This window comes from Cupressus sempervirens, chromosome 10 (genome assembly GCF_028749045.1).
Source record: "Cupressus sempervirens isolate cs-2001-9-10 chromosome 10, ASM2874904v1, whole genome shotgun sequence".
In the NCBI taxonomy this organism is placed as follows: Eukaryota; Viridiplantae; Streptophyta; class Pinopsida; order Cupressales; family Cupressaceae; genus Cupressus; species Cupressus sempervirens.
Window position 1 is genome coordinate 211,087,549 of NC_143127.1, and position 12,715 is coordinate 211,100,263.

The following is a 12,715-nucleotide window of genomic DNA, read 5'->3' on the forward strand; positions in this document are numbered from 1 at the left end:
TGCCATGTCTTATATACTACATGCAAATACATTAAGGCCTTACCTCACATGTATAAAAAATACACTGGCAACTTCTATGTGCTTACAGGTGACATGTGTTGTAATTTAATCATTTTGTGATTAGGCCCTTTATTTCTAAAGAAGCACTTTTTTAGTTATGATCCTATTATAGTTTGTTGTTGTGATTTTTTAGTCATTGTTGTAACTACTTATGCATCATTTTAGCATCACATTAATTAGAAAAAAAGGTCTTTACTTGCCACTTCAAATGAAATAGGTGTGGTCACTCAATCATAATACTGCTAGAATAGTCATTAATCCAATGCAAACTAAGAACTTCTAAACTTTTATACTACCTAATTGATTATCTATGTTAATTCACATTGTACAACCTATCTGAATTACAATTGAGGATTGAATTAACCAATTCCTAAAATGAAGGATATCCAAGCTAGTTTCCTACAATATACCAACAACATGTTATGACAAATAGTCATAGAAACAAAATATCATTATATGAACTAATCAAAGCAAAGACAAGAAAAAAAATTTCTATTTTAAAGTTTCTTGCTGACTACCTACCTAGATATTGATTTCATGTCAATTCCCAGACAATCAGTAACAATTTTTTCGTACTCTAATGTAGAATACCATTATAAAGTTTGAACTAAATCTTTGATTATAAGATGAGATGTTCAAATTCTATGAGAATAGTGTTGGCAAAACTATGAAAGTTAATTGTGCAATTTTACTTGAAGCATTTTATCTATCTCATATTTCTTCATGAATGCCCAAGGCAATAATGGACATGTGTTGTAGTGTCATCTCTGTTACCAGTATCACTACTCACATTTTTACCTGAAGCTTTTTACCAATTTCTGATTTCTTTGAGAAGGCCCAAAGCAGTAATGGAGCACTTCTTGCACACTTTTACCATAATCTTTTTTTATCAATCTTTGATTTCTTTAAGAAAACCCAAAGAAGTCGTGGAGTACACTGAAGTATCATTTTTTCATCAGTATCACTGACATGCATTTGAGGTTTTAGCATTATTGTTGTGCAATTTGAGGTCTCACAGGTAAATCTGAAATGTTAGTGCCTTGAATTAGGTACATTTTACATCTTATGAGAAGGTTCATGACATGAAACTTCAAAATATTGGCAATATCTAGCTTTAGAAGATATCTTGCATACCTATGATTGTTATCTCTATCTGAAAGAGCTATCATAGTGGTATGGTTATTGTTCTTCATTCTTTGTGCCATATATGAAATTAATTGTAGTCAGTTGCAATTCTCAGTTGATTGTCTTTCTTATTGCAGTAATTATTGTTTCTTTTCCATCATTGGCTTTAGGCATCAAATGGTTTGAGTTTCTTCGTATTCTCATACAATGAAGGGTCGATTGGTTAAATATGTAGAAGAGTCAACAAATTTTGTAATGATAGTATCTATTAAGGCATGACTATTCCTGTCTGACACTAAATGAGTAATGGGATTGTAAATTGGGCTAAGGTTTGTAGGAATTGTGCCAAGGAGATGATAAAATATTGTAAGGGTATTGAAACAAGGGTCTTGGTTGAAGGTATAAAATCATATGATGGGCATGAACAAGCCTAGTCCTAGTTATTATTTGTGATCATAGTATAGTTTGCCTATGCATAGTATAGTAAGGTATAATTAGTATTATTACTACTACCACCACCACTACCGACTAACCTCACCTCCTGTTGCTCCTACTAGCCAGTAATGTATTTATATGCAAGCCACTTGTGGTAGCTTGGAAGATTGATTAATGTGATGAATATTGCTACATGTAGCAGAATAACTCTTCTTGCAAACAAGCCTTAAGAGGTGATATTTCCTAGCTCTTAGATTACTTCTTGAATTTTTTGTTTTAAATGGAAGGTCTTATAAGGTAGTTGTTAATTGATATGTGAGTTTATGTAAGGGTGCGGGTGGGTTCAACCCATCTTTATAGTTTGGAAGGATCTCATTAACACCTATATATCATACATTTAAATAAAAAATCAACAAATTCACTTATAAAATTAGAAGGGTTGCAATCAAACAAATTGACCTAAGGTGCCCAAAAAAATTGACTCATCTTATATGGACCTAGAAGCTCGCACTTCCAAAGCTCCCACTTTGGTACATGTACTAGAAGCTATCTCCTTCTACATAATTAGTTTCTATGGCATGCATGTGAATGTGTTTCTTTGAAACATCATTTCAAATAGTTCACATGCTTGTGTGTGCTTCCATATTGGAAACTTGTATCTTTTATTTTAACCTGGGTAGATGATGTCATGAGAGGATGTAGAATTTGGTTTTAAACCTATCAATTTCATTCACTTGTGATTTTCTTTAACTTGTTCAAATCCATTGTTGTGCATATCTTATAGCCATGGCATTGCATGGGATGCTATTTATGAGACAATGTGTCAAGTGGTTTATGCATTTTCATGCTTCCCAATCATTTAAAGAGAAGTAACACTTCCTAACCAAAATGACACAGTAGTGCAATCACGACTTACCAAGTTTAATCATCATCCTTCACTAACAAAAACCTTGACCAATGCCGTGGAAGAATCTTCTCCCAATAGATTCTCAAATGGTGATATGTTCCTTTCGTGGGAGTTGTCCTCACAAAACTAAATCTACTTGTTATTGATAACCATCTCACTCAACTCAACTTAAAAATAAAATCATTCCACTTCTACATAATTAGTTTCTATGACACGCATGTGAATGTGTCTCTTTGAAACATCATTTGAAATAGTTCACATGCATGTGTGTGCTTCCATATTGGAAATTTGTATCTTGTATTTTAACTTGGGTAGATGATGTCGTGAGAGGATGTGGAATTTGGTTTTACATCCATCAATTTAATTCACTTGGGATTTTCTTAAACTTGTTCAAATCCATTATTGTGCATATATTGTAGCCATGGCTTTGCATGTGATGCTATTTCTTAGACAATGTGTCAAGTGGTTTATGCATTTTCATGCTTCCAAATTATTTAAAGAGAAGTAACACTTCCTGACCAAAATGACACAATAGTGCAATCACAACTTACCAAGTTTAACCATCATCCTTCACTAACAAAAACCTTGAACAATGTTGTGGAAGAATCTTCTCCAAATAGATTATCAAATGCTGATATGTTCCTTTCGTGGGAGTTGTCCTCCCAAAACTAAATCTACTTGTTATTGATAACCATCTCGCTCATCACACCTTAAAATAAAATCATTTTTTACACTGACAAACAATTCACACCCCTTGTCTATGCTTCCATAGTTTACATGACATCGATTTAAAGTATCATCTTCAACCAGGATGCCTGTGTCATCATTCAAGAGTTCCTCTGTAGTTGTCAACAAAACCTCTTGATTTTGATTATCCTTAAACAAAGCAAAATATTAAACAAGTCTTTTATTGTCCAATCATGACTCTTATGGTTAAACTTATCCTCTTTAGGTGTCATGATTACAATTTCCCCAGGCTTTAGAGAAATATCTATAGGTGTTTTCATTGATTTGTCACTACTTGCCATTCCTTGCTCACCTTCATACTTGACTGAAACCTCGGGTCACATACTTCCTTCACCATCCTCATTATTATTTTGTAATAATACAGTATGATCTCTTTGTGCTTCAACTAGTGCAACATTCTCTTGGGTAACACCTAAAAATCCTTCTGTGAATTATCATATATACTATCAACTTCCATTGGATTTGATGTTTGTATGTTTTTTTTGCAAAATTGGCTCATGTGATTATTTATCCTGAACAAGTTCCTTTGACTTGCTATCACCTTCAAATAAAGCCAAAATATTTTTATTTGTGGCCAATATATCATCCTTGACCACAATACCTTCATTATTAGCCTTCTCTGGCAAAAGACTAGAAGTTTCAAGTGACTCCTCATAACAATTTCCTCGTTCACCATCAAACTTGGAGTTCTCATCACTAGAAGCTAGTACAACATCCTCTTTTGGGGTCTTAATAACATGCATTACTCCATTATGATTTTCACCTTTCTTTATGACAATGTTCACATGAGAAACATATGCCACACACTTCTCTGTATTGTCCTAAATATTGTCAGCCTTCATTTGTTTGATTATTACTTGTGTATCCCTACTGTCTTATTCATTAATAGTTTCAATTCCTTTTATTGGATCTATTAGTGAAGCACCCACCACATTCTTCTTTGTATTGCACTGAGCACTATCAATCTTCATTTGTTCTATTCTTTCTTCTATTTTACCAACATCTTGTTCGTTAGTTGTTTCAATTCCTTGTAGTGGGTCTGTCAATGGTGTATTGGCCTTTAAACTCTCTGTAGGATCCATGATAGTCTTATCTAATAATGGTTTCTTAGATGAACTTAAGGTTCCTTGAAAATATGAAGATATGAAAGTTCCTTGTGATTTCTAAGTAGTACATTGAATGCTATTGTCTTCAATAGGTTTGTCTCTTGACAATATTGACCCTCCTTGCAAATTGGCCTCCATGGTATGATCCTACATAGCCTTCTTCTATGTTATGTCACTTCTGGTTTCATTGTGTATAGTTGACATTAATCCTTGGTCATCTATTGGTAGCTCATCCTTCTTCATAACCTCTATCGCATGTCTTCCTGCCTTGTCTACGCTACATTCAAAGTGTTTTGCCATGTCTTATATACTACATGCAAATACATTAAGGCCTTACCTCACATGTATAAAAAATACACTAGCAAATTCTATGTGCTTATAGGTGACATGTGTTGTATAATTTAATCATTTTGTGATTAGGCCCTTTATTTCTAAAGAATCACTTTTTTAGCTATGATCTTATTATAGTTTGTTGTTGTGATTTTTTAGTCATTGTTGTAACTACTAATGCATCATTTTAGCCTCACGTTAATTAGAAAAAATTCTTTACTTGCCACTTCAAATGAAATAGGTGTTGTCACTCAATCATAATACTGCTAGAATAGTCATTAATCCAATGCAAACTAAGAACTTCTAAAATTTTATACTACCTAATTGATTATCTATGTTAATTCACATTGTACAACCTATCTGAATTACAATTGAGGATTGAACTGACCAATGCCTAAAATGAAGGATATCCAAGCTAGTTTCCTACAATATACCAACAACATGTTATGACAAATAGTCATAGAAACAAAATATCATTATATGAACTAATCAAAGCAAAGACAAGAAAACAAAATTTCTATTTTAAAGTTTCTTGTTGACTGCCTACCTAGATATTGATTTCATGTCAATTCCCAGAATATCAGTAACAATTTTTTCATACTCTAATGTAGAATACCATTATAAAGTTTGAACTAAATCTTTGATTATAAGATGGGATGTTCAAATTCTATTAGAATAGTGTTGGAAAAACTGTGAAAGTTAATTGTGCAATTTTACTTGAAGCATTTTATCTATCTCAGATTTCTTCATGAATGCCCAAGGCAATAGTGGACATGTGTTGTAGTTTCATCTCTGTTACCAGTATTACTACTCACATTTTTACCTGAAGCTTTTTACCAATTTCTAATTTCTTCGAGAAGGCCCAAAGCAGTAATGGAGCACTTCTTGCACACTTTTACCATATCAATCTTTGATTTCTTTAAGAAAGCCCAAAGAAGTCGTGGAGTACACTGAAGTATCATTTTTTTCATCAGTATCACTGACATGCATTTGAGGTTTTAGCATTATTGTTGTGCAATTTGAGGTCTCACCGGTAAATTTGAAATGTTAATGCCTTGAATTAGGTACATTTTACATCTTATGAGAAGGTTCATGACATGAAACTTCAAAATATTGGCAATATCTAGCTTTAGAAGATATCTTGCATACCTATGATTGTTATCTCTCTCTGAAAGAGCCATCATAGTGGTATGGTGATTGTTCTTCATTCTTTGTGCCATATATGAAATTAATTGCAGTCAGTTGCAATTCTCAGTTGATTGTCTTTCTTATTGCAGTAATTATTATTTCTTTTCCATCATTGGCTTTAGGCATCAAATGGTTTGAGTTTCTTCTTATTCTCATGCAATGAAGGGCCGATTGGTTAAATATGTAGAAAAGTCAACAAATTTTGTAATGATAGTATCTTCATTCAACATAGAAGATTAATTTTGTAGCCCTTGTCATTTGATTTTGTATAGCATGCATTTTGGGGGATTCAGAGTCTTGTCTAAGGAGTTGTGGTGATAGTTGAAAGTATTCTGCTTGTGTTTCGTGACTATTGTGGGTTATCATTTTGTGATTAAAGTGCATGATTATTCTGTGACTATCATGTATGACCATTCTGTGTGTCTGTTGTGGAAGTTATGATCATGAGTTTTTGATATCGTGGGTTTTGATTCTAAGATTAGGGAGGGTGTTTGTTGTTGTTATTACCATGTGTAGCATCATGGCTATTACAATAGTATCCAAGATGAAGATAATCACAATCATGTTCAAGTCTCTTCAAGATCTGTATGAGATCAACATGATAACTAGCAGAGTTTTTCCCTTAAATCAAAAACTCTGTCATACTAAAATGGGTGAAGGAGAGTCAACCACTTCCTACTTTATGAATATTACTAAGTAAAGACATCAACAATATGTCGTTGGATATATAGTTGAAGATAGACACCTAATCATGTTGACAATGAATGGTCTTCCTCAATCTTGGGAGTTCTTCATCCAAGGCATTTGTGGAAGATATAAGATTCCTAAGTTTGATTGTCTTAGCGTTGATTGCAATGTCCCTGATTTGGGTTGTCTTGCAGTGCTACTATTGCAAATTTTTTGAGTTTGGTTTAGCAAACAAACAATATACATATCTTTTAATCATTCACTTCTAGAAACTCCATTAGTTATAGACAAGAACAAGGTTTTTATATAATCTCTAGATTGATGTATCTTATGTAATATGATTGGATAAATATTCTTCCATCTGATTTAATCATTTAGTCTTTCAAGTGTTAAGTCTTTGTTCACTATGCTTAAATATTTAATTTAAACACATTTGTTATAAATCTTTAAGTTATATAAGCATGTTGTTCAAACAAAATAGATAGAACCTGGTTCTTGATCGTAACAACCCATCAGCCATCTCCCTCTAGCATTAACTATTATTTTCAAGTTGACAAATGTTCAATTTTTGGCGTAACAGATTATATCATTACATTTATTATTAGAGTTGTCTAATAGCTATGCCCATAATGATTTGCACATTGCCATTTAAGTGCAATTCTCTAAATTCAAACTGATCTATATGTTACAGTCTAATTTTCATCATAGATGTCAAGAAACACAAAATTATTATTAATTTATTTTGATCCATCTATTTTTATATTACAGACAAGTAGAAAAGTACAAAGAAAATGCAGATTATTGGTTTGATTCTTTACAAAATAATTTTTTACTAGTTCTAGGTATAAAAATCAGAATAAATTCTATGTTGTGCTTGCTAGGGTTCTGGTTTTTTGTTTTTAAAATTTTTTAAAATCTTATGAGAACCCTATTAAACCTTAAGCTCTATGCCCGGGTCTTATGCTTTTTAAAATTTAATTTGGCACGAAGGTGCTTTGAATTTTGAATATTGCTCCGACATCTGTTTGAATTACCACTTTTCTAGGGCTTGTTAGCGAAATTGTTTGCATCATCTGATCTCTATAAGATCTACGATGGTTGTTATGTTGCATAGAGGAAATGTGAGGTTTTTAACCCATGCAACATAGCGACTACCATGAATTGGAATGGTGGTGTCGTAAAGTTGAGAGTCGACGCCAAAAATCTTGGTTGTTTTAAAGTTTTGGTGACGTGATTGATGTCAAAGTTGTCAGTGTTGGAGATGGGACCACTTGGAATGGGTTAACATCGATATCATCGGAGTTTGGTTTTTTCTGACAGGTCGCTATGTTGCAACCAGAAAAGGAAGGTGTCTTGTCGGTAGTGACATAGCGCCTTACTGGAGAATAGAGAGGATGATAGATTTTTGAAAAAAGACGATGATTGTAAAGTACTCAAGTGGTAATGTCTTTGTGCGCCATTATTGCTTTGTCAAAAATATTTATTATGGTAATCATGATGGAAACATGGAGATCTTCCCAGCACTGGATTTGCAATAATATTAAGAAGGTTGCTATGTCACGACCAAGAAAGTAAGGAATCTCACCAGTAGTGACATAGCGCCTTGACCAGAAATAGGTTTGCAACAACAATTGGAAGAGTGGGTCCCAACAATCTTTTCATCAGAAATGAGTCACGTAATCACCTTGACATGGTGGCATCTTCAAAGAAACATGTGTGCGTCAAAACTTCCAAGAACACAGGAGGTCGCTATGTTACTACTGGAAAGTCCTTGCACCCTACCGGTAGCAACATAGAGCCTAACTTGAAAATATGGAAAACGGTGGGGCCCAATCCTATGATGTCATAAAATGGATTAAAATATTGAATTCTTTGCCAACTTGTCAGGATGTTTCCAAGTCACACATGACATGGACCCACACTCAAAAGGAAAGAGTCGATGGAAGTTTGTGATCGTTAGATGAAAGATTGATCAACGATCGTCACTTCATCGCTATGAGGAGTTACTCGCTTTTTACTCAACATGACATGATAGCTAAGGTAAAAAACATGGGGACCCACCATAGTTAAATCAAAATTAATGCAGATTCCTCGTCATCAGATCAAGCTCAAATCAACGATCATTGCTTCATCGCTAGTTGGAGTTGCTCACTCTTTAAGGGTAGCGCCATAGCGACCAAAGGTAGCAAAGGTAGGACCCACCACAGTTTTATTGAACCATAAATCAAATGCTTTTCGTCAGATTGAAATGAAATCAATGGCTGTCACTATGTCACATAGACAACATGCTCACATTTTATGCATAGTGATGTAGTGACTGGGTGACACGTGTCCTCGAGAACTAGTGGGTCTAGTTTATAGTGCCAGTAGTGAAGGAAAAGTATATGTGGGGGAATTTCATTGGATTGATTTCCAATGTGGCAAGTGGAAAATGAGTCATTCCTATTTTTACTCCTGGACCATCGATTTTTTTAGGATTGATGGTGTAGTTTTAAAATTTGAATGTGGTGCCACTCTATTTCCCTTACAGTTCATTAATGAGGAATACAAGCTTCTCGTGTGAGCAGTAAACATAGTATATTGCAGAAAGATTTGCCATTTTTCATCTTAAGCGAACAAAATTTTAGGTCTCTAAAGAAGAAGTCATTGGGAATTTGTGTTGGGCGTGACTGAACATGAAACAATTTCCCTTTGTTCGCAAGACATCGCAGAATTACAAAGAAAGATAAGTAGAGAGTCAAGTAAGTTCTTGCACTCCATACTCTTCGAAGTAATCTAGTTTTCTGTAAATTGTATTCAGTATGCCTCCAAAGAAGGTTTTCTTTGGTCAGGAAGACTATTTGGCTAGGAATATCCATGATGATCTTCTTGAGTTACTACCTGAATCCACAAATGAAACTGTCAAAGTGAAAAACTTAATCTCATAAAATCCTAGACTTAAAATTGCAGATGGGTTATATGATAAGGGGAATTGGGTTAGGGATGCCAAAACTTCCCAAAATGGGCTTTCTTTGTTCAAAAAATGGTTTTTGGAAAGGAATTTATTTGCCTCTCATGTAAATATCTAGAAGTTTGATTTGGTAAAGATAGTGGTTCCCAGTGTCTTTATGGATTATGACCTCTTAGAGGCTGTTGCAAAAAGTTATGATCCAACAATCAGAGTAGTGAGAAGAATTGATGGAGAGATTATGATCACAATCAGCCCTGAGGAAATTTGAGAGGTATTTGGCCTAGAGCCACTAACAGAATATCATGTACCCATTGACCTACAAGAATCTAGATGAAGTACAGATTATTGATACTCCCTTGGAAGATCAGAAGGGAGAAGAAGAGAAAGAAGGGAAACCATCTCATGTGGAAAGTACTTTGGGCCAAATGGATGATGTGGTAGAAATGAAACCAAATATAATTGTCACCTTGGTAGTACATGATGGTGCAAGTGGAGATGCTAGAGTAGAAGTGAATATGCAGGAATCAGAGCCTAACACATCATTGGCGAACTTGATAGCTACATATGCCGAGGACTCAAAATAACTAAAGGCCAATCGTGGGACTTGTAGCATTTAAAAATGTAATAGAAGAGGGGCCTACCAAAAGAATAATTTGATGTATAAGTTTTTCTATTACACTATTTTTTGTCTTTTTGTGACAACTAAATGTAAATATCTTTTGTCTAAGTTGACACCTATCAGTTCTCTATGCCCAAAGCTTGTTGCATCTCACTCTATTTAAGTGAGATTCCAAGGCTAGAGAAGGGTTTGATTTCATTGTTAATTTTAGTCTTTACTAAATATGGCTTAGTTCAATTTATTAGTGCACCTTATGATGTATTTTCTCTGCAAATACTTGGGAATATATTGATGTTACAAGGTCTAATGTTTTTTCTAGAGTCATTATGAGTTCTATTACAATTGTATACAATTTTCAAAGAAGATTAATACAAAGTTGAACTGTTCCCATATCTGTTCTTGCTGAATTTTGTCTCCATTGTTATTACCTAGTCATTTCGATGTTGCGTGAGAAAAGCTTGTCCAATTGAATGCAATTCGCTTAGATTGTATATCAATTTATTATTGCTATTGATTCAATGAATTAAGTAAATGCTCTAGTGAATTTGATAGGGTTGCTAAGGTAATAGGAAGGATGTCTATAAGCATGAATTCTAGTAAGAATTGTTGATAGTATTGGTTGTAATGCAATCAATTAGATCTATAAATTGAAGTAGACTCAAGATCCCAATGGATAAAGCACTGATTCGGTTAATCCAGTTTGCAGATATAGAGATAATGAATAAGCACCAATTCTCAAATCAAAATCAATTTTATTTTACTACCTGAAGAGTTTCAAAGAGGGTTAGCACTCGTTTACATCTGATTTCTAAGTCTTAGATAGCTACTATGTTCAGAAATATTTGTAAACCTAAGGAGAATTATGACCAAATCTGCTTGTAAGGGATGTATATCATCTGAAAATGTCAATGAATGGACAAACTATGTATATGTCAGAGATAGAAGATGAGAATCAAAATGAAATTAATAGGATTCTCATACAACAACATTCATTTGAATCATCCCTTAGGTATACCCACCTTGGTTCTGTAGAGCCTAGAGAGTAGAAAACTAGTCTTGGTTTTGTTGAAGTTGGATCCAAATAATACACATACATAATTGTTAATGGGAAGTAGATAGTTCCTAGATTTGTGAGTATTATTATCTTGGTATTGAGCTTTTGTTGTTTAGTAGTTGAAAAACACCAACAAAATGGTGACTATGCTGGGGAATTGTTCAACACATGTGTGAGAAGTACTGCAGTTTCTTTGGTCGTGTTGTGTACGTGATTGTTAGATCAAATCAATACTATTTGTGGTTATGGTGGATTTGTTTTAGTGACAACCCTTGAGAATTTAAAAAGGAAAGGAAACCCAAATGCCACACATGTTAACTGATGTATAAACCCTTTCAAATTTCTTATTTGTCAAGCCAGAGTTGTAGTCTTATAATTTTTGTGATTGGTTCCTCAGTGTGTCATATATGTTTATATTATCATATGCCTTTTCCCTAAAGCCAGGAGTTATTTTATTGTTAGTCTTCCCTAAGAATAGGGTGGCGACTTAGTCAAGGTTTTGAAGCTAGTGCTTATTTGATGAATAGTAAATATGGCTGACAAAAGGAAAAACACAAGAGCTTACACAAGAGCCAATCTTGATGTACCAATGTACACTAACTTGCCTCAAGGTGGTAGGAAGAACTTGAATAAGAAAAAGGTAGACCCAAGCCCCACTTGGAAACCGAGAGGTAGTGTATCAATTAATTCTCAATACCAACCACTGGTAGGGAGAGAGTCTTCTTCACTCAACTCTAAATTAGAAACCACAAGACTCTTAGGAGGAATATTTATTACCCCATTTGCAGATGAAAGAACCTATCAAGACAAGAATATGTCACCGGTAGGGAATGCATCCCCTAGGCCAGATCTGATAGCTGAGATGAATCATAGGTTAGGATTTAGGAGTTTATTTGAAGATCCTTTTAATCCCAGAGCGGTCGCATGCATAGAAACTAGTCTTATAGATCTGGATGATCCTGCTGATTCAAAAGCCACTTTTGTAGATCCTAAAGAAGTATGATTAGAGATAGGAGTTTTCAAGAAATGGGTTGCTGAGGAAGAAGCTAAACATACTCGTCTAGAAAAGGAAAGAGAGCAAGCCACCCTAGACGCTATAGTTGAAAGAGACAATCTACTTAGAAGGATGGATGCCTTAAAAGAACAAAACAAGAAGTTAGAAGAAAGAACTTCAATCCTTCATGCTGATGTCTTTGGAGATGTAGATAGTTTGAGAACCAAAGTTTAGGAACAAGAAAAAATTCTAAGCCAAAGACAAGAACCTGTTATTTCCCAAGTTCAACCCTATAAACCTGTCCAAAATAACTGGGTAGAACCTACTATCAAATAGATAGATAAAGGAAAAGGTAAAGCTGTATGAATCTAGATAAATGGGCCTTAGGTAGCAGTGAGTAAATTTGTAAAATCCCCTATCTCGAAGTTAGATCTAGATCTGGAAAAGGCTAGGAAAGAGAAAGAAGATCTTGCAAAGGAACTCGAAAAGTTTGAGAATGAAGCCCAGGCTGCA